Here is a 25,750-nt window from a genome sequence, read left to right on the forward strand (position 1 = left end):
AGCTTGGATCTGGGATGCCAAATCTCACATTTAAACCCAAATTATCAAACATTTATTGGATTTTTTAATTGTGGATGATGGTCTGCATTATGTTATGATATGCGGCTGAATTAGTATTCATAGTCAATGAATGGTCCTTATCTCTTAATAACAGAGATGATCTCGGCTATGGTGACTCTAGAAATCAGCTTAGTCCCTAAGGCCTTGGACTTAGGCCTTTTTTTGAACCCCCCTGCAGACAAAAATAGTTGCATTCATGAGGGATGTTTTGATCAGGGTTTTATGATGCCGATTCCAATACCAATAACCCATGAGTGAGATCAACTTTGACCGATTCTGGATACAAGAGGCCAAAATAAGTGGAAGGGGTCTGCTTTAGAGATATGCTGAAAAGCTTTGTCATACCGGAGGGGCTAAGAGTAAAGTTACTGCTGCTACACATTGAGAGGTATCAGATGAGGTGGATTGGGTGTCTGTTCAGGATGCCCCCCAGATGCCTCCATGGGTAAGTGTTCAGAGCATGTCTGACCGGCAGGAAGCCACGGGGAGGACCCAGGACACATTGGACAGACCATGTCTCCGAGCTTACCTGGGAAGGCCTCAGAATCCCCCGGGAGGAACCGGGTAAAGTGGCCAGGAAGAGGTAAGTCTGGGCTTCTCCGATTAGGCTGCTGGCCTGGCGACCTGGAAGGGTTAAGAGTAAAGTCACTGCTGCTCCACATTGAGAGGTTTCGGATGAGGTGGCTTGAGTGTCCGTTCAGGATGCCCCCCAGGCGCCTCCCTGGGGAAGTGTTCAGAGGATGTCTGACCAGCAGAAATCCACGGGGAAGACCCAGGACACATTGGACAGATTAGGTCTCCGAGCTTACCTGGAACCAAGGAACTGGGTGAAGTGGCCAAGGAGAGGTAAGTCTTGGCTGGGCTTCTCCGATTAGGCTGCTGGCCCGGCAACCCGGAGGGGCTAAGAGTAAAGTCACTGCTGCTCCACATTGAGAGGTTTCAGATGAGGTGGCTTGGATGTCTGTTCAGGATGCCCCCCAGACGCTTCCCTGGGGAAGTGTTCAGAGCATGTCTGACCGGCAGAAAGCCATGGCTTCTCACATTGGACAGACCATGTCTCCGAGGCTTATCTGGGAAGGCCTCGGAATCCCCCGGGAGGAACTGGGTGAAGTGGCCAGGGAGAGGTAAGGCTTGGCTGGGCTTCTCCGATTAGGTTGCTGCCCCGGCGACCCGGAGGGGCTAGGAGTAAAGTCACTGCTGCTCCACATTGAGAGGTTTCAGATGAGGTGGCTTGAGTGTCCGTTCAGAATGACCCCCAGACGCCTCCCTGAGGACGTGTTCAGAGCATGTCTGACCGGCAGGAAGCCACAGGGAAGACCCAGGACATACTGGAAAAACCATGTCTTCGAGCTTACCTGGGAAGGCTTCGGAATCCCCCGGGAGGAACTGGGTGAAGTGGCCAGGGAGAGGTAAGTCTTGGCTTCTCCGATTAGACTGCTGGCGCAGCGACCCCACCTTGGACAAGCCGAAGAAGATGGATGGATGGTTGGACTTTGACAGCGTGAGAATATCAACACAGTATTCCTGGGCAATGTGTTAAAACAGTCAGCCTTAACGATCTACATCGCCACAGTGATTGTATTATTTCTGTATGTGCTCCTCACGCCACGCACCTATGTGGGGTGAGTCAGTGCGGAGCAGGCTGGTGCCTTGGCACGGAAGCACTGTGTGGGTTTCGGGTAGGGAGCTAGAGGCTGGCGCCGGCGGAGTGCATGCCTAGAGAGCGGCAAGGCGTACCACCGTGTTCAAGGGCTAAAAACACGTGCCTTTTTGTGCACACTCTTGGTATTCTCTGGATGATCTTCAAGAGGTAGTCACCTGCAATGGTTTTCACTTCACAGGCTCATTGAGAGAATGCCAGGAGTGTGCAAAGCAGTAATCAGAGCAAAGAGTGGCTATTTTAAAGAAACTAGAATATAAAACGTGTTTTCAGTTATTTCACCTTTTTTTGTTAGGTACATAACTACACATGTGTTCATTCATAGTTTTGATGCCTTTAGTGACAATCTACAATGTAAAGAGACATAAATATAAAAAATAAACACATTAAATGAAAAGGTGTGTCTAAATTTTTGCCCTGTATTATACATATACATATTCATATATTAGGGCTGGGAATCTGTGGGCACCACACGATTATATTCAATTCTAGGTGGTAATTATTTGATTCTGTTTAGTGCTTTGAACCGGAAGTACAATTGCCGTTTTGTCTTTTAGTTGTCCATAGACTAACATGTTACACGTCCGATTCAACCAGCGACTCTGTCTGAGTAACAGCGCTGGGGTCCAGTGCACCACAGTTTTGTATTGTCGCTGAGTCCTTCAGCGGAGTGCTTCGGAAGCTACTGTACATCGGTTGGTAGAGCGGCCGTGCCAGCAACTTGAGGGTTGCAGGTTCGATTCCCGCTTCTGCCATCCTAGTCTCTGCCATTGTGTCCTTGGGCAAGACACTTTACCCACCTGCTCCCAGTGCCACCCACACTGGTTTAAATGTAACTTAGATATTGGGTTTCACTATGTAAAGCGCTTTGAGTCACTAGAGAAAAGCGCTATATAAATATAATTCACTTCATAGCGTTTCTTCTCATATGGATTCTTCGTCCATCACTCTAAGCAATGTGTGTAAGTTTTACATCATACCTAAACCTATGTCTGATGTCTGTAGGAGTGTTTTCTTGCATATTTCTATGTGCTATCGAAATTTGATTAAGTTAGCGTTGCGAGTGTTAGCTAATATGCTCACACATTTACGAGTGTCTGTGTTAGCATTATTTACTTACATCGGCATTCTTTTTGTATTGTTTCAGTTTCACAAATTATTCAGTAAATTCACCAAAACGTTTAGCAGCTATAAAACAGTAAGCTCGCTGGTCCAAACCTCTATTTTGTTTGATCATCCGTTTTACTGCCCTGCCAAGAGTGTGCAAAGCAGTATTCACAGCAAAGGGTGGCTATTTTGAAGAATCTAAAACATAAAACATGTTTTCAGTTGTTTCACCTTGATATAAGTCTCTTATTTTTTTTGCGGCTGCAGACAGATTGTTTTTTTTGTGTTTTTGATCCAAAATGGATCTTTTAACATTCTGGGTTGCCGACCCCTGGCCTATACTTGACAGTGGCTGAACGATTGGTTCATCCCTAGCATTTACTATTGCTGAGGTGCCACTCTAAGTACTCCATCCGCTTTAAACTCAATAAAACGGGTCCTTAGTGTGCTGTTCTTGCATGCCTAGTAGATAGATGGATAGAAAGCATGCAAACTGCCAGAAAACTTACAGCAGCCATGGAGAAGGCCACAAGATGGCTATATGACTCTTGTCCTACGTTAAACATTAAGAAAACGGCAACATTGTATTTTGTAAACAAATATAAAATGTCATCCTTTCCAATTATAACGGTTAATAAGGAAATAATACACAAAGTTTGTGAATATTGTTTTCTGGGTGTCATTTTAGACCCAACACATGGTTTTGAAAAACATATCAAAGAGATGTGCCAGAGTCTTAAATACAACATATCAATCATCAATCAATCAATGTTTATTTATATAGCCCTAAATCACAAATGTCTCAAAGGACTGTACAAACCATTACGACTACGTACTCCTCGGAAGAACCCACAAAGGGGCAAGGAAAACTCACACCCAGTGGGCAGGGAGAATTCACATCCAGTGGGACGCCAGTGACAATGCTGACTATGAGAAACCTTGGAGAGGACCTCAGAAGTGGGCAACCCACCCCCCTCTAGGGGACCGAAAGCAATGGATGTCTAACATGATACTGTGAAAGTTCAATCCATAGTGGCTCCAACACAGCCGCGAAAGTTCAGTTCAAAGCGGATCCAAGACAGCAGCGAGAGTCCCGTCCACAGGAAACCATCCCAAGCGGAGGCGGATCAGCAGCCTAGAGATGTCCCCAACCGATACACAGGCGAGCGGTCCATCCTGGGTCCCGACGAGCGGTCCATCCTGGGTCTCGACTCTGGACAGCCAGTACTTCATCCATGGTCATCGGACCGGACCCCCTCCACAAGGGAGAGGGGGGGACATAGGAGAAAAAGAAAAGAAGCGGCAGATCAACTGGTCTAAAAAGGAGGTCTATTCAAAGGCTAGAGTATAGGATGAGTTTTAAGGTGAGACTTAAATTCTTCTACTGAAGTAGCATCTCGAACTGTTACCAGGAGGGCATTCTAGAGTACTGGAGCCCGAACGGAAAACGCTCTATAGCCCGCAGACTTTTTTGGGGCTTTAGGAATCACTAATAAGCCGGAGTCTTTTGAACGCAGATTTCTTGCCGGGACAAATGGTACAATACAATCGGCAAGATAGGATGGAGCTAGACCGTGTAGTATTTTATACGTAAGTAGTAAAACCTTAAAGTCACATCTTAAGTGCATAAAAATGTATCAGGAATTAATTAACACTGGAGGCAGCTCTAATTTATTTTAATGCAATTATTGTGTCTCGTTTTTATTACTTTTTAACTTGTTGGTCGCAGGCAAGCAAAATGACACTGAGGCCATTGAAAACTTTGCAGAAACAATCGCTCAAAATCCTTCAAGGAAAACCACACCACCACCATCACTGTTTAGTTCTCCAAAAATATAGATTGTTAAATTTAGCTAACATTCAAAAATTAGCATCAATACGAATGCCCCATCGAATCCGAAATAACACCGCACCGGCGCCACTTAAGCACTTTGTCCATTTTACATCTGCTCTGTTAACTAGAAACACACGGGCTTTCACCAGGGGGTAGTGTAGCCTACCTGTTGTGATCCGTGACTCGGATCTTCAAATATTATTGTTTATTTTTCCATCTTTGTTCTCATTCTCCATCTTATCCGTTTATTCACCGTTTAGTCCATCACCATGGTTACTTATTAGTTTCAGCTGTTACTCCCGGTTCCTGCACACCTGTTCACTGCTAATTACCTGCCCTTTTATAAGACAGCCTCTTCTGTTTATTCTTTCTGGGACTCTAATTTGCTCACATGCAACAAGTAACGTCAGGTATGTTTTTCTCGCTAGCTCATTAGCTAAGCCACTTTGTTGTCATCTTTAGCTCACATGCTAATCATCTTTGTTTTTATTTTTTGTGCCATCGTGCCAAATCTTAGTTCTTTATATTTCCTAGCTTTCACGCTAGCGTCTTTTGTTTCCCTTTTTATTAGCTCCAGTGTTTTTGTTCAGAGTTCACTTTTTGTTAATAAATTTGTTAGATCTTACCTTTGTTGTGTTCTTCGTTTGACGCATCCTCGAGGAAATCGAACCCGGTACCACGATGCCGAACCGGCGTTACACTACCGAGGTGTAAAATCTCTTTGCACAATTCATATAAAGTCATAAAGGAATGGAACGACCTCACAACCAACTTGAAAAGTCCAACACAGGGGTAGGGAACCTATGGCTCGTGATCCAGATGTGGCTCTTTTGACGACTGTATCTGGCTCTCACTGTCAGACTGTATCTGACATTGCTTAACACGATAAGTAATGAATAATTCCGCTGGAAATAACAGTTTCAAAAATAATGTTCAAATAGTAAAACATTCCCATGCATTTTATTCCATCCATCCTGTCAGGCTTGGACTTGGATTAAGTTGACTCCTTCGACACAGAGGGATTACAGGACGAGCCAGGCGAGAATTCAGGTACATAGTTTTAATTTTACTCAAAATACAAAAAAAGTCAAAACAAAAAAGCACGCTTGATGGCGGATACTAATCTATGCTAAAATTTAGAACAAAAACAGCACAAAGGTAATACAATCTACAAAACAACCAAAAGATACTATCAAAAACATAATTAATAACAAAAACTTACTGTTACAAAAAACGGGAGGCATAAACAGCAAGGTGCGTGGAAGGGGATCAATGGCATGGAGCAATTGAGCAGCAAAGGTTGTAGAATGCAATGAAAGTTAACGTTCCCAGACTGATGGAAAGAAAGAAAATGACTTAAATAGTGGCTGTGATAATTAGGAACAGGTGCGGGATTGAGGGCATGGGCTTGACTATGAGGGCAAGATGAAAAGCAATGAGATGTCATGGTAAAAAAAACAAACCAGGAAGTGAAAAAACGGAACAAGAGTCCAGAAAACAAAACAAAACATGATCAAACATAAAACCAGATTTACAGACGTGACACATCCGTTTTCTACCGCACCCGTTCAAGGTTGCGGGTGGCTCAGCCAACCCCAGCCGTCCTTCGGGGTACAGGAGGGTCGGATTAATGGAAATAAGTATTTTACTTATAATAGCTTCAGAATAACAATGTTATTAAAAAGAATAAGAGACTGATTGTACTCTGAATATGTTTGTCTTACTTAAAAATGCACAAATTGTATTCAGTGTTAGAACAAATATTATATGGCTCTTACGGAAATACATTTTTCGATATTTGGATTTCATGGCTCTCTAACCCAAAAAGGTTCCCGACCCCTGGTCTAACATTCACATTTGATGTTAAAGGGGAACATTATCACAATTTCAAAAGGGTTAAAAACAATACAAATCAGTTCCCAGTGGCTTGTTGTATTTTTTGAAGTTTTTTTTTTTAATTTTACCGGTCTTGGAATATCCCTAAAAAAAGCTTTAAAGTGCCTTATTTTCGCTCTCTGCAAAGACACTGGCCATTTCCCTGTGACGTCACACAGTGCTGCCAATGTAAACAAACAATGGGAATACCACAGCAAGATATAGTGACATTAGCTCGGATTCAAACTCAGATTTCAGTGACTTAAGCGATTCAACAGATTACGCATGTATTGAAACAGATGGTTGGAGTATGAAAGTATTGAAGAAGAAACGGAAGCTATTGAGCGAATAGCTATTGACGCTATTCATAGCCATAGCATGGCCGAATAGCTGCGTTAGCATCGCCGGTATATTGTGTGGACCAAACGATCAGGACTTTCGCATCTTTTGAAACTGGAGCAACTTAAATCCGTTGATTGGTAAGTGTTTTTTTTCGCATTAAATGTGGGTGGAAGGAAACGTAATATAGTTGCAAATGCATCTGTAGGTTATCCATACATCTCTGTGCCATGTCTGCTTTAGCACCGCCGGTAAATAGCATGTTAGCATCAATTAGCGTAGCATGTTAGCATCGATTAGCTGGCAGTCAACATCAACAAAACTCACCTTTGTGATTTCGTTGACTATCGTTGAAAATGTATCTGCAGGTTATCCATACATCTCTGTGCCATGTCTGCTTTAGCATCGCCGGTAAAATGTGGAGACACTCCAGCACAATTCAATGGGGGTCTGGCGGCAGACACTTTCGCATCTTCGGGCCAGTGGTGCAACTTGAATCCCTCCCTGTTAGTGTTGTTACACCCTCCGACAACACACCGTCGAGGCATGATGTCTCCAAGGTTCCAAAAAATAGTCCAAAAAACGGAAAATAACAGAGCTGAGACCCGGTGTTTGTAATGTGTTGAAAATGAAAATGGTGGGTGTGTTACCTCGGCGACGTCACATTCTGACGTCATCGCCTCCAGCGCGATAAACAGAAAGGCGTTTAATTCGCGGAAATTCACGCATTTAGAGTTCGGAAATCGGTTAAAAAAATGGATGGTCTTTTTTCTGCACCATCAAGGTATATATTGACGCTTACATAGGTCTGGTGGTAATGTTCCCCTTTAAAAGTGGCTTTGGAGCAATCAAAGCTGCTCACACGGTCAATAAGGTGGCCACTATGTTTGACACATCAACTTAATGTGTATTGTATTCATGCAAGACAGCATTTTTGTTGTAAATTGTGAGGTGTGTCTGTTAAAATCATGTTTTTTGTAACAAATGATGACAGATGTGAATAAGAGCATGTATTGTCTTTGTGTGATGATGTAAATGAGTTGTGGTTCTATTGCATATTAAGTATGTGTCCATGAAAGGGCATTTTATGGCTTTCCCTAATTTGATTGCATGCTATGGTCTGATTTTATTGCCATAAATTTATTGCATGATTTGTGTATCCCTTTAATTTAGGTAGCCAGGGACTGCAGATGGAAATGAGCTATCTAGCTATAATCCGGTACAGAACATATCTGTCTTTGATCCTAATGTTTCTGTGCATTCTCCCTTCAAATAAAGACTAAACTACTGAGGCGACTTATCAGTTCTGCGCATGTTCTCTTGGGCTTTCTGTCAAGTTAAAACCTCATACATATAAATGTTGTATCAATCTCGGTTGATATTCAATATTTGATCGCTTCAGCGTCTGAGTTCAAAGGCGGGATTTGCATCATGTTTCTCGCTGCTTTATAATGACACAGGTACCGAGGCACTTTCAGGCTACCGAGAGAGCAACAATCTATCAAAGCCTCTTTGAAAAGTTCGATCAACACGAGCATAAAAGAGTTTTCATAGACGCAAGTGTCCATAATATCAGCCTGTGCCGCATCCGACGTGTCCAAATGAACTAAGGTTGAACCTGTTTTTTTGAGAATACCTATGCCGTCTTCAAATTCCTTTTTTGCATTTCAAAACAAGAAAAGAGCGAAGCTGGCGGTTGGCGGAGGGGGGGAATCCGTGCGCCTTGCAATTTCACAACGGGAGACGGGAGAGCATGCGGTGTTTTCCGAAGGGTTTGCGTGACTCAAACGTATCCCGTCAACTGCGGTTCTAAGAGATGGGCCTCAGACCGGGCGTCGTAAAACAGCCTCTGTATGTTCCGTGTGAAATTCTGAACAACAAATAAACAAAAGAACAGCAGCAATAATAAACTGCCAGAATGCAACATTGACTCATTTTATGACTTACACTCATTTATTTGATTATCTGGACAAAAGGAGCATATGGCAGCCACTTTATGGACAACATGACACACTAAATTCTCTGTTACTACAGGGTATTTTTTTATTACCTATGATGATTTGAATCTACATCTAAACTTCATTCTATATCATATGTATTGGATATGCTTTATTTACAATGTTAAAAAAAAAAAAATCCTATTTTTATGGTAAATTACCGTATTTCCTTGAATTGCTTAGAAGGCCTAGAATTACTGCCGGGTCAAACTCGTTTCGCAAAATAATTAGCGCATGCTTAGCATTACCGCTTGCTCAGGATTGACGCCGGGTCAAACTCGTTTCGCAAAATATTATTTTCATTAGCGCATGTCTAGAATTTCCGCAGGGTCAAACTCGTTTCGCAAAATAATTATCATATGCCTGGAATTTCCACCGGGTCAAACTCGTCACGTCACAAGTGACGCTTCACCTGTCATCATTTTCAAAATGGAGGAGGCTGATTTCAATAATTTCAAATCACATAAGGGGAAGAAGATTAAGAGCTATTCAGTAGGATTTAAGGTCCAAGCTATTGAATATGCTACAAAGAACTGTAAGCAGCTATGTTTTATTGACATGCCGTAGCTGCGTGTGTCAAATATGAGTCATTAAATGACTCCCGTCTCCTGGTGGTAGAGGGCGCTAGTGATCCTTCTTGCGACTACTCGGCTGCAGAAGAAGTGACAACAAGCAGCAAGAGTGAGCAGCGATTGTTTATTTTTTCCTCTCGCTTGCACTTTTAACATGGAGGATTACATATCTAAAATAAAGTGGACTTTCAATCCAAGCAGGAGGTAATAAAAGAAGATCTCCATCGAGACAGAGAGACTTTTAAAACTGAAGAAAGATAAGGAAGACTTCTATTAACAAGTTATAGATGCTTTTGATCAGAAGGAGCTGCGCATAGACTTCATTTATAAGTAAAGGTAAGACCATAATAAAGTTCGTTTTATTAAATGTGCTTTTCATGATGGTATCCTTACATCACACTCAAATTTAGAAGCGCATGCCTTTGGTAAACGCCGGAGTGAGAAGAGGTTTTAAATTAATTAGCGCCCTCGTTTCGCAAAATAATTAGCATATGCCTAAAATTTTCTGCAGTTCAAACTCGTCACGTCACGAGTGACACTTCACCTGTCATCATTTTCAAAATGTAGGAGGCTGATTTCAATAATTTGAAATCGCATAAAGTGAAGAAGATTAAGAGCTATTCAGCAGGATTTAAGGTCCAAGCTATTGAATATGCTAATAAGAACAGTAAGCAGTTATATTTTATCAATATACCGTAGCTGCGTGTGTCAAATATGAGTCTTTAAATGACTCCCGCCTCCTGTATGATTAGTATGATCATGTAACAACTTGGTATCACATCATGTCAACAGTTTACGTTATAGTAATAGTTTCTATTTTCTTAGCCAATTTTATACCTCCGCTGTGAGCGTCTTTTGTTTTCACTTTTTGATGGATTAATTAAAATATGTCATTACTTTCATGTCGTGTCCGGTTCAGTCGCTTTGCACCACGGGAATACAAACCGCACCAAAGTCCACGTCATGACATCTTATGAGTATATATATATATATATATATATATATATATATATATATATATATATATATATATATAGTATAGAGGCAGAGTCGCCGAACGAGCAGCGGGGCAGGGCACGCTGGAGCCTGGCCCAAGATGGCGGCGAGGAGGCGGAAACGATGACCGAGCGGAGAGGCGGGGTGTGCCGGGAGCGACGCTACCAGCTAAATCAGGTGCCGAATGTGACGGTCTCTTGCCGTCGTCATGCGGGTTCCACGGACCATCAAGGAAGGACATGTTCGAGCAGGTTTGACTCGCTTTATTTTTCAATCAAAGCTTGTCTATGGTCGGGTCGCTTTTCAGCTCCTCCTCCACTGCTCGCTCCTCGGTTGCCTTCAGCCACCCCCATCGTCGCTGTCTTGGGCTCGCTCTCTGTCGCTCTATCTCTTCCGGTACTGCTGCGGGTTCTCCTATTCTTTCCGCCTCGATTTCTCCTCCTTCTCCCCTTTTATAGACTGTGAGGAGATAAGTAGGTCAATTGTGTCCTGGTGTGCGAGCCACGCACCTGATCTCGCTCGTAGCGTCGCTCTGGGAACGCCCTGCCTCTCCGCTCGGTCATCGTCTCCGCCTCCTTACCGCCATCTTGAGCGTGCCCTGCCCCGCTGCTAGCTCGCCGATCCCGCCTCTCGGCATATACATATATATATATATATTTATATATATATATATATATATATATATATATATATATATATATATATATAAGAAACACTTGAATTTCAGTGAATTCTAGCAATAAATATACTCCTCCCCCTTCAACCCTGCCCCGCCCACTCCGATTCCGCCCATCTCAAACACCAACCCTCCTCCTATCTCCCAAATTCAGAGGTCTCTAGGTCGGCAATTATGTCATAGCCCGAAGCAAAAGAGGGGAGCTTCTTCCACCCTGGCCGGGAGCTCGACTCAATGTCCAAATAAGAGTGAAAAACCCCGCGAAGAGGCATCTACAAAAAAAATGCGTGCACGCTCTTTGCAAAAATAACCCAACGATTTGACACTTTGCATTTTTTGAACACGATTATCTAATGTTTTTACCGTATTTCCCAGAATTGCCGCCGTGGCGCTAATTAATTCAAAACCTCTTCTCACTCCGGCGTTTACCAAAGGCACGCGGTAAATTTAGGCCTGCGCTTATAAATTTGAGTGTGATGTAAGGATACCATCGTGAAAAGCAAATTTAATAAAACCAACCTTATTATGGTCTTAGCTTTACTTATAAATGAAGTCCATGCACGAGTCCTTCTGATCAAAAGCATCGATAACTTGTTAATAGAAGTCTTCCTTATCTTTCTTCAGTTTTAAAAGTCTCTCTGTCTCGATGGAGATCTTCCTTTATTACCTCCTGCTTTGATTGAAAGTCCAGTTTATTTTAGATATGTAATCCTCCATGTTAAAAGTGCAAGCGAGAGGAAAAAATAAATACACGCTGCTCACTCTTGCTGCTTGTTGTCACTTCTTCTGCAGCCGAGTAGTCGTAGGAATGATCACTAGCGCCCTCTACCACCAGGAGGCAGGAGTCATTTAATGACTCATATTTGACACACGCAGCTACGGTATATTAATAAAACATAGCTGCTTACTGTTCTTTTTAGCATATTCAATAGCTTGGACCTTAAATCCTACTGAATAGCTCTTAATATTCTTTCATTTATGCCAGGGGTGCCCATTACGTCGATCGCGAGCTACCAGTCGACCGCGGGGGGTGTGTCAGTCGATCTCGAGCCAGGCTTTTAGAAAAAATAGACCTAAAAATTAGTGATCATCAATCTTCACCAAGACGTCACTTAAATGACATTCACGGTACCGGAGGGTCTTGTGAGATGACGCTGGCTGCTGCAAGATCATTATTATGAAAATATGACAGCGAGGAAGGCGAGAAACACTTTTTATTTCAACAGACTCTCGCGCCGTACCTTCCGTCAAAACTCTAAAGGCCGACTGGACATTTCCTATCTTCACAATAAAAGCCCTGCTTCATGCTGCCTGCGCTAACTAAATACAGAGTCTCGGAAAACTGGCATGCACAAGCGATCCCTCAGAAAGCTGGCGTGCACATCACTTGTGCACGCCAGCTTTCCGAGACTCTTATTTTGTTAGCGCAGGCAGCATGAAGCAGGGCTTTTATTTTGAAGATAGGAAATGTGCAGTCGGCCTTTAGAGTTTTGACTGAAGGGACGGCGCGAAAGTCTGTTGAAATAAAAAGTGTTTCTCGCCTCCCTCTCTGTCACTTTTTCATAATAATGAACTGGCAGAAGCCAGCGTCATCTCACAAGACCCTCGGGTGCCGTGAATGTCAATCAAGCAAGCTACGGAATTTGCCGCCAATGTTTTTCTTGTAAAGTGTATGGAAGCTGGATGAATTAGATGCCAAAAACCAACCACTTTCATGTGGTATTGTACAGAAAGGACAACTTTTTTTCTCCTCCATTTGAAAATGTGGGCGTTATCATCATTAGTGTCTGATTCCAATCAATGCAAGTCATCAGAATCAGGTAATACACCAACTTATATTCTTGTCTTTGTGAAAGAAAGACATCTATATGTGTTACACATGCTTGTATTATCATTAAACACATTTAACTTGTTTACAAAAATGTCTCTTTCATAAATAAATAAATATAAATGATATATATAAATGAGGTAGATCCCCTCGAGTTGGTCAATTGAAAAGTAGCTCGCCTGCAGAAAAAGTGTGGGCACCCCTGATTTATGCGATTTCAAATTATTGAAATCAACCTTCTCTATTGTGAAAATGATGACAGGTGAAGTGTCACTCGTGACGTGACGAGTTTGACCCGGTGGAAATCCTAGACATATGCTAATTATTTTGGCAAAGAGTTTGACCCGGCGGGAATTCTAGACATGCGCTAATGAAAATAATATTTTGCAAAACGAGTTTGACCCGGCGTTAATCCTGAGCCGGTGGTAATGCTAATCGTGCGCTAATTATTTCGCGAAACGAGTTTGACCCGGCAGTAATTCTAGACAGGCGCATACTATATACCTGGCGGCAATTCAAGGAAATACGGTAAGTCGGAAAAGAGGAAATTCATCATTGATTCTCTTTAAACAACAACAAAAAAAAAACATAGCTGTTCACTGAGCAAGAGTGAATTTAAAAGAGTGGTTGTGACGGTTCAGTGCACTTTTGTGTTGGATGAAGGTGTTGCAGGGTTGTTGCTGCAGTCATCAGGCTGCTTCACATCTCTGTAGCAAACCGCCAAGGCTCTGCTGACGACGCTCAAAGCTTTTAGCTGACTCATTGTTTCACAGCCCAGACCCACTTTGCCAATCGCTTGGCAGCTGCATCCTCTCCCTTGTCCCATTTGTTAGCACTTGGACAGGGCGGAGCTCATGTTTTAACAGCAGAGACAACGGCCATGAAATAAACAAGCCCAGATATTTCAGATTGAGTTGTTTTTTTTGTTTTTTTTTGTGTTACTTTTGGGTTGAGCTTCCATCTGTTATTTTTGGCTCGACGTGAGTAAGTAATGTACTGGCTTAGGAAAAAAACCCATCTGCACATTTATGGCTGCCTTCTGCAGAGTATATACGTTGTTTTATTAGCTTTCGGGGAATGTTTATTCGTTTCAAAATGGAACTTTTATGTATTTGTTTGCTGAGCATTCACACAATAATACATTTGATTACGAGCGTCACAATTCAATATTGATATTAGTCCATCCATCCATCCATCCATTTCTTCCGCTTGTCCCTTTTTGGGGTGGCTGGGGAGTCTATCTCAGCTGCATTCGGGCGTAAGGCGAGGTACACCCTGGACAAGTCGCCACCTCATCACGTATTTATTTTCTTAAAGGGGAACATTATCACCAAACATATGTAAGCGTCAATATATACCTTGATTTTGCAGAAAAAAGACCATGTATTTTTTTAAACCGATTTCCGAACTTTAAATGGGTGAATTTTGGCGAATTAAACGCATTTCTGTTTAGCCCTCTTGAGGCGAGGACGTCAGTACGTGACGTCGCCGAGGTATCATTTTCAACACATTACAAACACCGGGTCTCATCTCTGTTATTTTCCATTTTTTCGACTATTTTTTGGAACCTTGGAGACATCATGCCTCGTCGGTGTGTTGTCGGAGGGTGTAACAACACTAACAGGGAGGGATTCAAGTTGCACCACTGGCAAGAAATCTGCCGCCAGACCCCCATTGAATGTACCAGAGTGTCTGCACATTTTACCGGCGATGCTAAGACAGACATGGCACAGAGATGTATGGATAACCTGCAGATGCATTCGCAACGATTAAGACAACTAAATCGCAAAGGTGAATTTTGTTGATGTTGTTGACTTATGTGCTAATCAGACATATTCGGTCGCAGCACCTAATCGATGCTAACATGCTATGCTAATCGATGCTAACATGCTATTTACGCTAGCTGTATGTACATTTGAAACTAGATACCCACATTTAATGCGAAACAAACACTTACCAATCGACTGATTTAAGTTGCTCCAGTGTCACAAGATGCGAAAGTCCTGATCGTTTGGTCCGCACATTTTACCGGTGATGGTAATAAGGCAGCCAAGCTATGGGCCACTTCATTAGGTACACCCACGCTATGGCTAAATAGCGTCAATAGCTATTCCCTCAATAGCTTCAATTTCATTTTCGCTATCTGCCTCCCTACTCCGACCATCTGTTTCAATACATGCGTAATCTGTTGAATCGCTTAAACCGCTGAAATCCGAGTCTGAATCCGAGCTAATGTCGCTATACCTTGCTGTGGTAACCGCCATGTTGTTTGTATTGGCAGCACTGTATGACGTCACAGGGAAATGGACAGTCTCATCGCAAATAGCGAAAATCAAGAACTTTAAAGCTTTTTTGGGGGATCTTCCGGGAGGTGTAATATTTTGAAAAAAAACTTTGATAAATAAAACAAGCCACTGGGAACTGATTTTTAATGTTTTTAACCCTTTTGAAATTGTGATAATGTTCCCCTATAAAGAAAACTCAACAAAAAGACGACACATGGCAATAATCTACAAAGCGAAGTGAATTATTATATAGCGCTTTTCTCTAGTGACTCAAAGCGCTTTACATAGTGAAATCCAATATCTAAGTTATATTTAAACCAGTTTGGGTGGCACTGGGAGCAGGTGGGTAGAGTGTCTTGCCCAAAGACACAAGGACAGTCACTAGGATGGCGAAAACGGGAATCGAACCTGCAACCCTCAAGTTGCTGGCACGGCCGCTCTACCAACCGAGCTATACCGCCCCCAAGCAGCAATTGTGTTATTTTTAAAGCCGTTCTTTATTTGTGTCATAAATGTTGTCCCTAATTATTTTTGTTGTTCGTGGAAAGCATGATTTTCGGAAATATGTTGTGAACTTCTGATTGGTTGATCAGTGTTGTTACGGTGTGGAAATTGTAATGGTTCAATCAGGGTTTTAAGGATACAAATGGGAAAAAAACCTTAATGATTGAGTAAGAAATATATATATATATATATATATATATATATATATATATATATATATATATATATATATATATACATATATATAGCTAGCTCTATCTTACAAGCATCCAGCATTCTCTGAACGAACGGAAATGACCCTTACCGTAAAAAGTGCACACAGCAGTTGAGTGTGAACCAGGACTTTTGTGCCAATAGGAGAAGCCGAAATATCTATATCAGGGGTGTCAAACTCAAATACAGAGTGGCCCAAAATTCTAAACTGAACAAAGCCGGGGGCCAGAGTTGAACAACTTAACCCAGGGGTGCCCACACTTTTTCTGCAGGCGAGCTACTTTTCAATTGACCAACTCGAGGCGATCTACCTCATTTATATATATCATTTATATTTATTTATTTATGAAAGAGGCATTTTTGTAAACAAGTTAAATGTGTTTAGTGATAATACAAGCATGTGTAACACATATAGATGTCTTTCTTTCACAAAGACAAGAATATAAGTTGGTGTATTACCTGATTCTGATGACTTGCATTGATTGGAATCAGACAGTAATGATGATAACGCCCACATTTTCAAATGGAGGAGAAAAAAAGTTGTCCTTTCTGTACAATACCACATGAAAGTGGTTGGTTTTTGGCATCTAATTCATCCAGCTTCCATACACTTTACAAGAAAAACATTGGCGGCAAATTCCGTAGCTTGCTTGATTGACATTCACGGCACCCGAGGGTCTTGTGAGAGGACGCTGGCTGCTGCCAGTTCATTATTATGAAAAAATGACAGAGAGGAAGGCGAGAAACACTTTTTATTTCAACAGACTTTTGCGCCGTCCCTTCCGTCAAAACTCTAAAGGCCGACTGCACATTTCCTATCTTCACAATAAAAGCCCTGCTTCATGCTGCCTGCGCTAACAAAATAAGAGTCTCGGAAAGCTGGCGTGCACAAGTGATGTGCACGCCAGCTTTCTGAGGGATCGCTTGTGCACGCCAGTTTTCCGAGACTCTGTATTTAGGGGCTTTTATTGTGAAGATAGGAAATGTGCAGTCGGCCTTTAAAGTTTTGACGGAAGGTACGGCGCGAGAGTCTGTTGAAATAAAAAGTGTTTCTCGCCTTCCTCTCGGTCATATTTTCATAATAATGATCTTGCAGCAGCCAGCGTCATCTCACAAGACCCTCCGGTACCGTGAATGTCATTTAAGTGACGTCTTGGTGAAGATTGATGATCATTAATTTTTAGGTCTATTTTTTTTAAAAGCCTGGCTCGAGATCGACTGACACACCCCCCGCGGTCGACTGGTAGCTCGCGATCGACGTAATGGGAACCCCTGACTTAACCTTTTAATAGTTACCCAAGCAAGTTTTGCATTGAATATTGAACAAGCAAGGCTTCTATAACTTTATAGTGTCATGCAAAATCGAGTTTTGTTGGTAGCGGGGGTGTATATTGTAGCGTCCTGGAAGAGTTAGTGCTAGTTCTGGGTATTTGTTCTGTGGTGTTTATGTTGTGTTACGGTGCGGATGTTCTCCCGAAATGTGTTTGTCATTCTTGTTTGGTGTGGGTTCACAGTGTAGCATAACAGTGTTAAAGTTTTTTATACGGCCACCCTTAGTGTGACCTGTATGGCTGTTGACGAAGTATGAGTTGCATTCACTTGTGTGTGTGTAGAAGCCGCATATATTATGTGACTGGGCCGGCACGCTGTTTGTATGGAGGAAATGCGGACGTGACGACAGGTTGTAGAGCAGGGGTCGGGAACCTTTTTGGCTGAGAGAGCCATGAAAGCCATATATTTCAAAATGTATTTCCGTGAGAGCCATATCATATTTTTTTAACACTGAATACAACTAAATGCGTGCATTTTTAAGTAAGACCAACATTTTTAGAGTATGATAAGTCTCTTATTCTTTTTAATAACACTGTTATTCTGAAGCTAACCAATAATAAACAAAATGTCATATCTGTTGATCATGTTTTTGTTTGGCCATGTGCTGTTTGTCCTTTGGACTCTTTAAGTTCCTGTTTTTTTCCACTCCCTTGTCTGGTTTCCTTGGTTACTCATTTTGTCCACCTGTCTCTGGTGGACAAAATGCCCGCTCACCTGCTTCCCGAGCACGAATCAGAGGCAGTAATTAAGCTTGTCTTTGCCAGTCAGTCGCCCTGTGCTGACTTGTCTCATGCCTTGCCATAGTTTCGTGCTTCATGCCATGCCAAGTAAGTTTTGTTTGATTTACGTTCTTAGTCTGTTTATGCGTTAGCTTTGCTCTTTAGCCCAACTTGTGCCTCCGCTGTGAGCGATTTTTGTTCGTATATTTTTTTAGTTAAAATTAAATCATGTTTTTACCTAAATGCCATGTCCCGAGTAGTCCGTCTGCCTTCCTGGGAGAACGACCCCGCAGCAAGCTGCAACCCCCACCCCCCAGCGTGACATAAAATACTTCTTACCATTAATGTGACTTCTTGAACAGGTGCGGTAGAAAACGGATGGATGGATATACATGCATGAGAATGTTTTATATTTTGCACATTATTTTTAGCACTGTGATTAACAGCGAAATTATTCATAATTATCGCGTTAAGCAATGTCAGCTACCTTCAAAGCACGCCACCGATATTGTTGTCCGGGTGGAAATTCGGGAGAATGGTTGCCCCGGGAGATTTTCGGGGCAACCATTCTCCTGAAATTCGGGATTCTCCTGGAAAAATCGGGAGGGTTGGCAAGTATGATAATTAGCGTTGAATGCGGTGATACAGCGGCACTGCTACTGTATAGCCAGCTCTAATGTTAATTTATCATTGCCTCAAGGGCCAAATTAAATTACACGGCGGGCCAAATTTGGCCCGCGGGCCACAGTTTGACACCCCTAAGAGATCAGTTCGACACCCCTAAGAGATCAGACAAATGTATCTGTGTATGTACACGTAGAGTATCGAAATCCAGTCGTAGATCAACTTTTTATATCTCTGGTAATAGAGAGCGTTGTATTGTCAGCAAATTACAAGCTCATATTGCCAGCAAGTTTGCCCTTCAGGCCCCACAATGCATTGGGGGTTAAGTAATTAGAACAATCACATTACCTGTCGATGTTGCTTTGTAATTTCCGTGCGGTCGACAGTTTGCGATCGATAGGCACTTGTCGTTCCCATCACTCAGCCCTCCTCCCCTCGGTGGCCACTTTGATACGATTCACTTTCCGACACGGAATGATGAACGGATCACCGCGCCGCCACCGCAGCGTCTGAGACTGGCATGTCTTTGTGATCATGTTTTGTTTGGGTTTTGTTCTGTTGGTTTTTGGACTCTTTGTGGACTCTTGTTTTGTCACCATGACAACCATTAGTTTCACCTGTCATGTGTTTGGACTCACACACCTGTCATTAATCATGCCTGTATTATTTAAGCTTGTAGTTGCCAGGCAGTCGGCGAAGCTTGGCTTAGGTCTTGGCGTGGAGCCGCTACTGGCAGCCCTCTGCGACGTGGAGCTGCTACTGGCGGCGTGGTGCTGCTACTGGCGGCGCTTGGCGGCTTGGAGATGCTACTGGCGGCGCCTGGCGGCGTGGAGCTGCTACTGGTGCCGCTTGGGGGCGTGGAGCAGCGGCCCGCCAAGCGCCGACAGTAGCATTTCCAAGCTGCCAAGCGTCGCCAGTAGCAACTCCATGCCAAGACCCAAGCCAAGCTTTGACGACTGCCTGGCAACTACAAGCTCAAATAATACAGACATGATTAGTGACAGGTGCGTGAGTCCGAACACATGACAGGTGAAACTAATGGTTGTCATGTTGACAAAACAAGAGTGCACAGAGTCCAAAAACTAACACAACAAAACCAAACAAAACATGATCACAAAGAAATGACAGGGAAGTCTCACGCAAGCAATGTTTTCACGAAGATGTACGGCCCGGAACGACAAACTTCCATTTTTTTTGTTGCAGGGTGTCGTAGGTTTCTTCAAAGGTCATACTTTGTAACGATCTTCTGGCACCGGTACTTCACCCCGATGTTGTACGGAAGCACAAACTGTGACAAAAATCAGCAGGAGGCGACTAACATGGAAACAGCTAGAACACATAAGCACACACGCAGGATTGGACGTCACGTTTCTCCTTTGGCGTCGGACATTTATCTACGGTGACGCCTGCCATAACTCACCATGAAGTGTGTTTGCACATGATGTGTGATTGCTTATTTGCCCTAAGAGGTTGAGAATGATGAAATTCGGGTAAGAGGAATATGTCTTTTTATTCCCACCCATCCATCCATCCATCCATCCATCATCTTCCGCTTATCCGAGGTCAGGTCGCGGGGGCAACAGCCTAAGCAGGGAAACCCAGACTTCCCTTTCCCCAGCCACTTCGTCTAGCTCTTCCCGGGGGATCCCGAGGCGTTCCCAGGCCAGCCGGGAGACATAGTCTTCCCAACGTGTCCTGGGTCTTCCCCGTGGCCTCCTACCGGTTGGACGTGCATTAAACACCTCCCTAGGGAGGCGTTCAGGTGGCATCCTGACCAGATGCCCGAACCACCTCATCTGGCTCCTCTCCATGTGAAGGAGCAGCGGCTTTACTTTGAGTTCCTCCCGAATGGCAGAGCTTCTCACCCTATCTCTAAGGGAGAGCCCCGCCACACGGCGGAGAAAACCCGTTTCGGCCGCTTGTACCGGTGATCTTATCCTTTCGGTCATGACCCAAAGCTCATGACCATAGATGAGGATGGGAACGTAGATCGACCGGTAAATTGAGAGCTTTGCCTTCCGGCTCAGCTCCTTCTTCACCACAACGGATCGGTACAACGTCCGCATTACTGAAGACGCCGCACCGATCTGCCTGTCGATCTCACGATCCACTCTTCCCCCACTCATGAACAAGACTCCTAGGTACTTGAACTCCTCCACTTGGGGCAGGGTCTCCTCCCCAACCCGGAGATGGCATTCCACCCTTTTCCGGGCGAGAACCATGGACTCGGACTTGGAGGTGCTGATTCTCATTCCGGTCGCTTCACACTCGGCTGCGAACCGATCCAGTGAGAGCTGGAGATCCCGGTCAGATGAAGCCATCAGGACCACATCATCTGCAAAAAGCAGAGACCTAATTCTGCTGTCACCAAACCGGAACCCCTCAACGCCTTGACTGCGCCTAGAAATTCTGTGACAGAATCGGTTACAAAGGACAGCCTTGGTGGAGTCCAACCCTCACTGGAAATGTGTTCGACTTACTGCCAGCAATGCGGACCAAGCTCTGGCACTGATCATACAGGGAGCAGACCGCCACAATAAGACAGTCCGATACCCCATACTCTCTGAGCACTCCCCACAGGACTTCCCGAGGGACACGGTCGAATGCCTTCTCCAAGTCCACAAAGCACATGTAGACTGGTTGGGCAGACTCCCATGCACCCTCAAGAACCCTGCCGAGAGTATAGAGCTGGTCCACAGTTCCACGACCAGGACGAAAACCACGCTGTTCCTCCAGAATCCGAGGTTCGACTATCCGGCGAAACTTCCTATTCTGGATATTCAAACTAATCTTTTTCCAAGAATCCAGAATTCCTGGTTTTCCAAAGCCCTATTTCCACCCTTTTTTCTGGCGACTACTTCCTTCCACATTTGTCAACCCACTTCAACCGTTCCACTGTAAAAAAAAAAAATCTTCTTAAGTAGAAAACAAATCAAAGCTATTTTTTGAACTGGAAAAATTCCCGGTTTTCCTGAAAATCCAGTAATTCCGGGAAAACCATTTCTCAATTCAACATGAATGATTTAAAATAATCCAACACCAACCATTTCAACTCATTCAGGCCATTCAAGTTTTTTTTTTACCATTTTCCAAAATTTTCCTGAAATTCCCAAATTTTTGTTGAATTCCCATTCAAAATCAATATGACATTTTTCAGAGTTCCACAACTCTCACAATTTTCACCTAATTCAAACTGTTCCAAACTCATAATATTCAGCCTGTTCAAAACTGTGTGCTCTACTTCAACAATTCTAAAAAAAATTCCAGGATTTCAGTTCAACTTCAGCTTCGGAGCATTCACACGCAATTCCTTCAGGAAATGTTTCATCTAGTTATTATTATTCTTCTCCAGATTTTGTGATGTGAATTGTGAATTATATTTATATAGCGCTTTTCTCTAGTGACTCAAAGCGCTTTACATAGTGAAACCCATTATCTAAGTTTCATTTAAACCAGTGTGGGTGGCACTGGGAGCAGGTGGGTAAAGTGTCTTGCCCAAGGACACAACGGCAGTGACTAGGATGGTGGAAGCGGGAATCGAACCTGAAACCCTCAAATTGCTGGCACGGCCGCTCTACCAACCGAGCTATGCCGCCCCAGTGAGAGCAATTGGGACCGAGAAAGGGACGATTTCACAATTAATTTGGGCGAGGATGAAAGATTCCTGGATGAGGAAAGTTAGTGAAGTGAATTAGTGAATTATATTTATATAGCGCTTTTCTCTAGTGACTCAAAGCACTTTACATAGTGAAACCCATTATCTAAGTTACATTTAAACCAGTGTGGGTGGCACTGGGAGCAGGTGGGTAAGGTGTCTTGCCCAAGGACACAACGGCAGTGACTAGGATGGCGGAAGCGGGAATCGAACCTGCAACCCTCAAGTTGCTGGCACGGCCGCTCTACCAACCGAGCTATGCCGCCCCAGTGAGAGCAATTGGGACCGAGAAAGTGACAATTTCACAATTAATTTGGGCGAGGATGAAAGATTCCTGGATGAGGAAAGTTAGTGAAGTGAATTAGTGAATTATATTTATATAGCGCTTTTCTCTAGTGACTCAAAGCACTTTACATAGTGAAACCCATTATCTAAGTTACATTTAAACCAGTGTGGGTGGCACTGGGAGCAGGTGGGTAAAGTCTCTTGCCCAAGTACACAACGGCAGTGACTAAGATGGCGGAAGCGGGAATCGAACCTGCAACGCTCAAGTTGCTGGCACGGCCGCTCTACCAACCGAGCTACGCCGCCCCAATAAGCGCTCTACCTTCCACATTTTTCATCCGATTCAACCGTTCTAACTTCAAACTGTTCAGCCTATTCGAGAATTGCCGGCTTTTCCTTGACAAATTCCCCAAATTCCCAGATTTCTCAGAACTCCAGGTTTTCCGGGACATTTTTCCCACTCAAAATGAATTGGCCATTTTTCAAACTTCCAACATTTCCACATTTTTCAACCGATTCAAACCATTCCACGTTCAACACATCTCAATTATCCTGGACATTCAATCTATGATTTTACAAGTAAAAACAAATTCCAGGAATTTTACTTACTTACAAATTAATTAAGAAGATGTAGAAATATAATACTTGTTAAATACAATACTGAACAAAAGGAAAGCAAAACATTTATAAATGCAACAGTATTGATACTGCTACAACTAATAATAATAATAATAATGATAATAAAGGTCCCAATAATGATAGTAAATAGTTGTTTAATGTTTTTAATGCAAATATTGATTCTCTAAAAACGTATTTGTATTGCTCAAGAGCTCTCAATTCAAACCTCGACATGTGCTGTTTGTTGACTACAAGAAAACTGCAACAGCGGGTCAATGTTGCACCGCTGAATCATTGGGGGAGGAAAACAAATTATTCAGTTGGCCAGAGGGCAGCATGCTCATGCACTTTGCTCATGTAGTTTTCTAGTTCAGAAATAGCTATAAAACTTTGTCGAATGAGAAAAAGTTCAGTCTTTGTTTTTGGCTTTCTGTTTATGAACACTTGCATTCGCAATGTTGAATTTAGTAGTACAAAGAAGAGTTCAAAACCATTCAAATCTTCTAATTGATCACTTATGTCCCTATTTTATTACGCCTGTACTGGCTCACCTGCACTGGCTTCCTGTGCACTTAAGATGTGACTTTAAGGTTTTACTACTTACGTATAAAATACTACACGGTCTAGCTCCATCCTATCTTGCCGATTGTATTGTACCATATGTCCCGGCAAGAAATCTGCGTTCAAAGGACTCCGGATTATTAGTGATTCCCAAAGCCCAAAAAAAGTCTGCGGGCTATAGAGCGTTTTCCGTTCGGGCTCCAGTACTCTGGAATGCCCTCCCGGTAACAGTTTGAGATGCCACCTCAGTAGAAGCGTTTAAGTCTCACCTTAAAACTCATTTGTATACTCTAGCCTTTAAATAAACCTCCTTTTTAGACCAGTTGATCTGCCGTTTCTTTTCTTTTTCTCCTATGTCCCACTCTCCCTTATGGAGGGGGTCTGGTCCGATCCGGTGGCCATGTACTGCTTGCCTGTGTATCGGCTGGGGACATCTCTGCGCTGCTGATCCGCCTCCGCTTGGGATGGTTTCCTGCTGGCTCCGCTGTGAACGGGACTCTCGCTGCTGTGTTGGATCCGCTTTGGACTGGACTCTCGCGACTGTGTTGGATCCATTGTGGATTGAACTTTCACAGTATCATGTTAGACCAGCTCGACATCCATTGCTTTCGTCCTCTCCAAGGTTCTCATAGTCATCATTGTCACCGACGTCCCACTGAGTTTGAGTTTTCCTTGCCCTTATGTGGGCCTACCGAGGATGTCGTAGTGGTTTGTGTTGTGGTTTGTGCAGCCCTTTGAGACACTAGTGATGTAGGGCTATATAAGTAAACATTGATTGATTGATTTTCCCAGGTTTTTTTTACATGCTTGAAGTTACGCACATTCCTTTTGTTCGGATTTTCCCATCAAGCCTGCAGACACGCCCACACCACATGAATACGGAAAGGTACCCATCCATCCATCCATCTGTCCATCCATCCATCTTCTTCCGCTTATCCGAGGTCGGGTTGCGGGGGCAACAGCCTAAGCAGGGAAACCCAGACTTTCCTCTCCCCAGCCACTTCGTCTAGCTCTTCCCGGGGGATCCCGAGGCTTTCCCAGGCCAGCCGGGAGACATAGTCTTCCCAACGTGTCCTGGGTCTTCCCCGTAGCCTCCTACCGGTTGGACGTGCCCTAAACACCTCCCTAGGGAGGCGTTCGGGTGGCATCCTGACCAGATGCCCGAACCACCTGATCTGGCTCCTCTCCATGTGAAGAAGCAGAGGCTTTACTTTGAGTTCCTCCCGGATGACAGAGCTTCTCACCCTATCTCTAAGGGAGAGACCCGCCACCCGGCGGAGGAAACTCATTTCGGCTGCTTATACCCGTGATCTTGTCCTTTCGGTCATGACCCAAAGCTGATGACCATAGGTGAGGATGGGAATGTAGATCGACCGGTAAATTGAGAGCTTTGCCTTCCGGCTCAGCTCCTTCTTCACCACAACGGATCGGTACAACGTCCGCATTACTGAAGACGCCGCACCGATCCGCCTGTCGATCTCACAATCCACTCTTCCCTCACTCGTGAACAAGACTCCTAGGTACTTGAACTCCTCCACTTGGGGCAGGGTCTCCTCCCCAACCCGGAGATGGCACTCCACCCTTTTCCGGGCGAGAACCATGGACTCGGACTTGGAGGTGCTGATTCTCATTCTGGTCGCTTCACACTCGGCTGCGAACCGATCCAGTGAGAGCTGAATATCCCGGTCAGATGAAGCCATCAGGACCACATCATCCGCAAAAAGCAGAGACCCAATCCTGCGGTCACCAAACCGGAACCCCTCAACGCCTTGACTGCGCCTAGAAATTCTGTCCATAAAAGTTATGAACAGAATCGGTGACAAAGTACAGCCTTGGCGGAGTCCAACCCTCACTGGAAATGTGTTCTACTTACTGCCGGCAATGCGGACCAAGATCTGGCACTGATCATACAGGGAGCGGACCGCCACAATAAGACAGTCCGATACCCCATACTCTCTGAGCACTCCCCACAGGACTTCCCGAGGGACACGGTCGAATGCCTTCTCCAAG

Source organism: Nerophis ophidion, linkage group LG27 (assembly GCF_033978795.1).
Source record: "Nerophis ophidion isolate RoL-2023_Sa linkage group LG27, RoL_Noph_v1.0, whole genome shotgun sequence".
Taxonomy (NCBI): domain Eukaryota; kingdom Metazoa; phylum Chordata; class Actinopteri; order Syngnathiformes; family Syngnathidae; genus Nerophis; species Nerophis ophidion.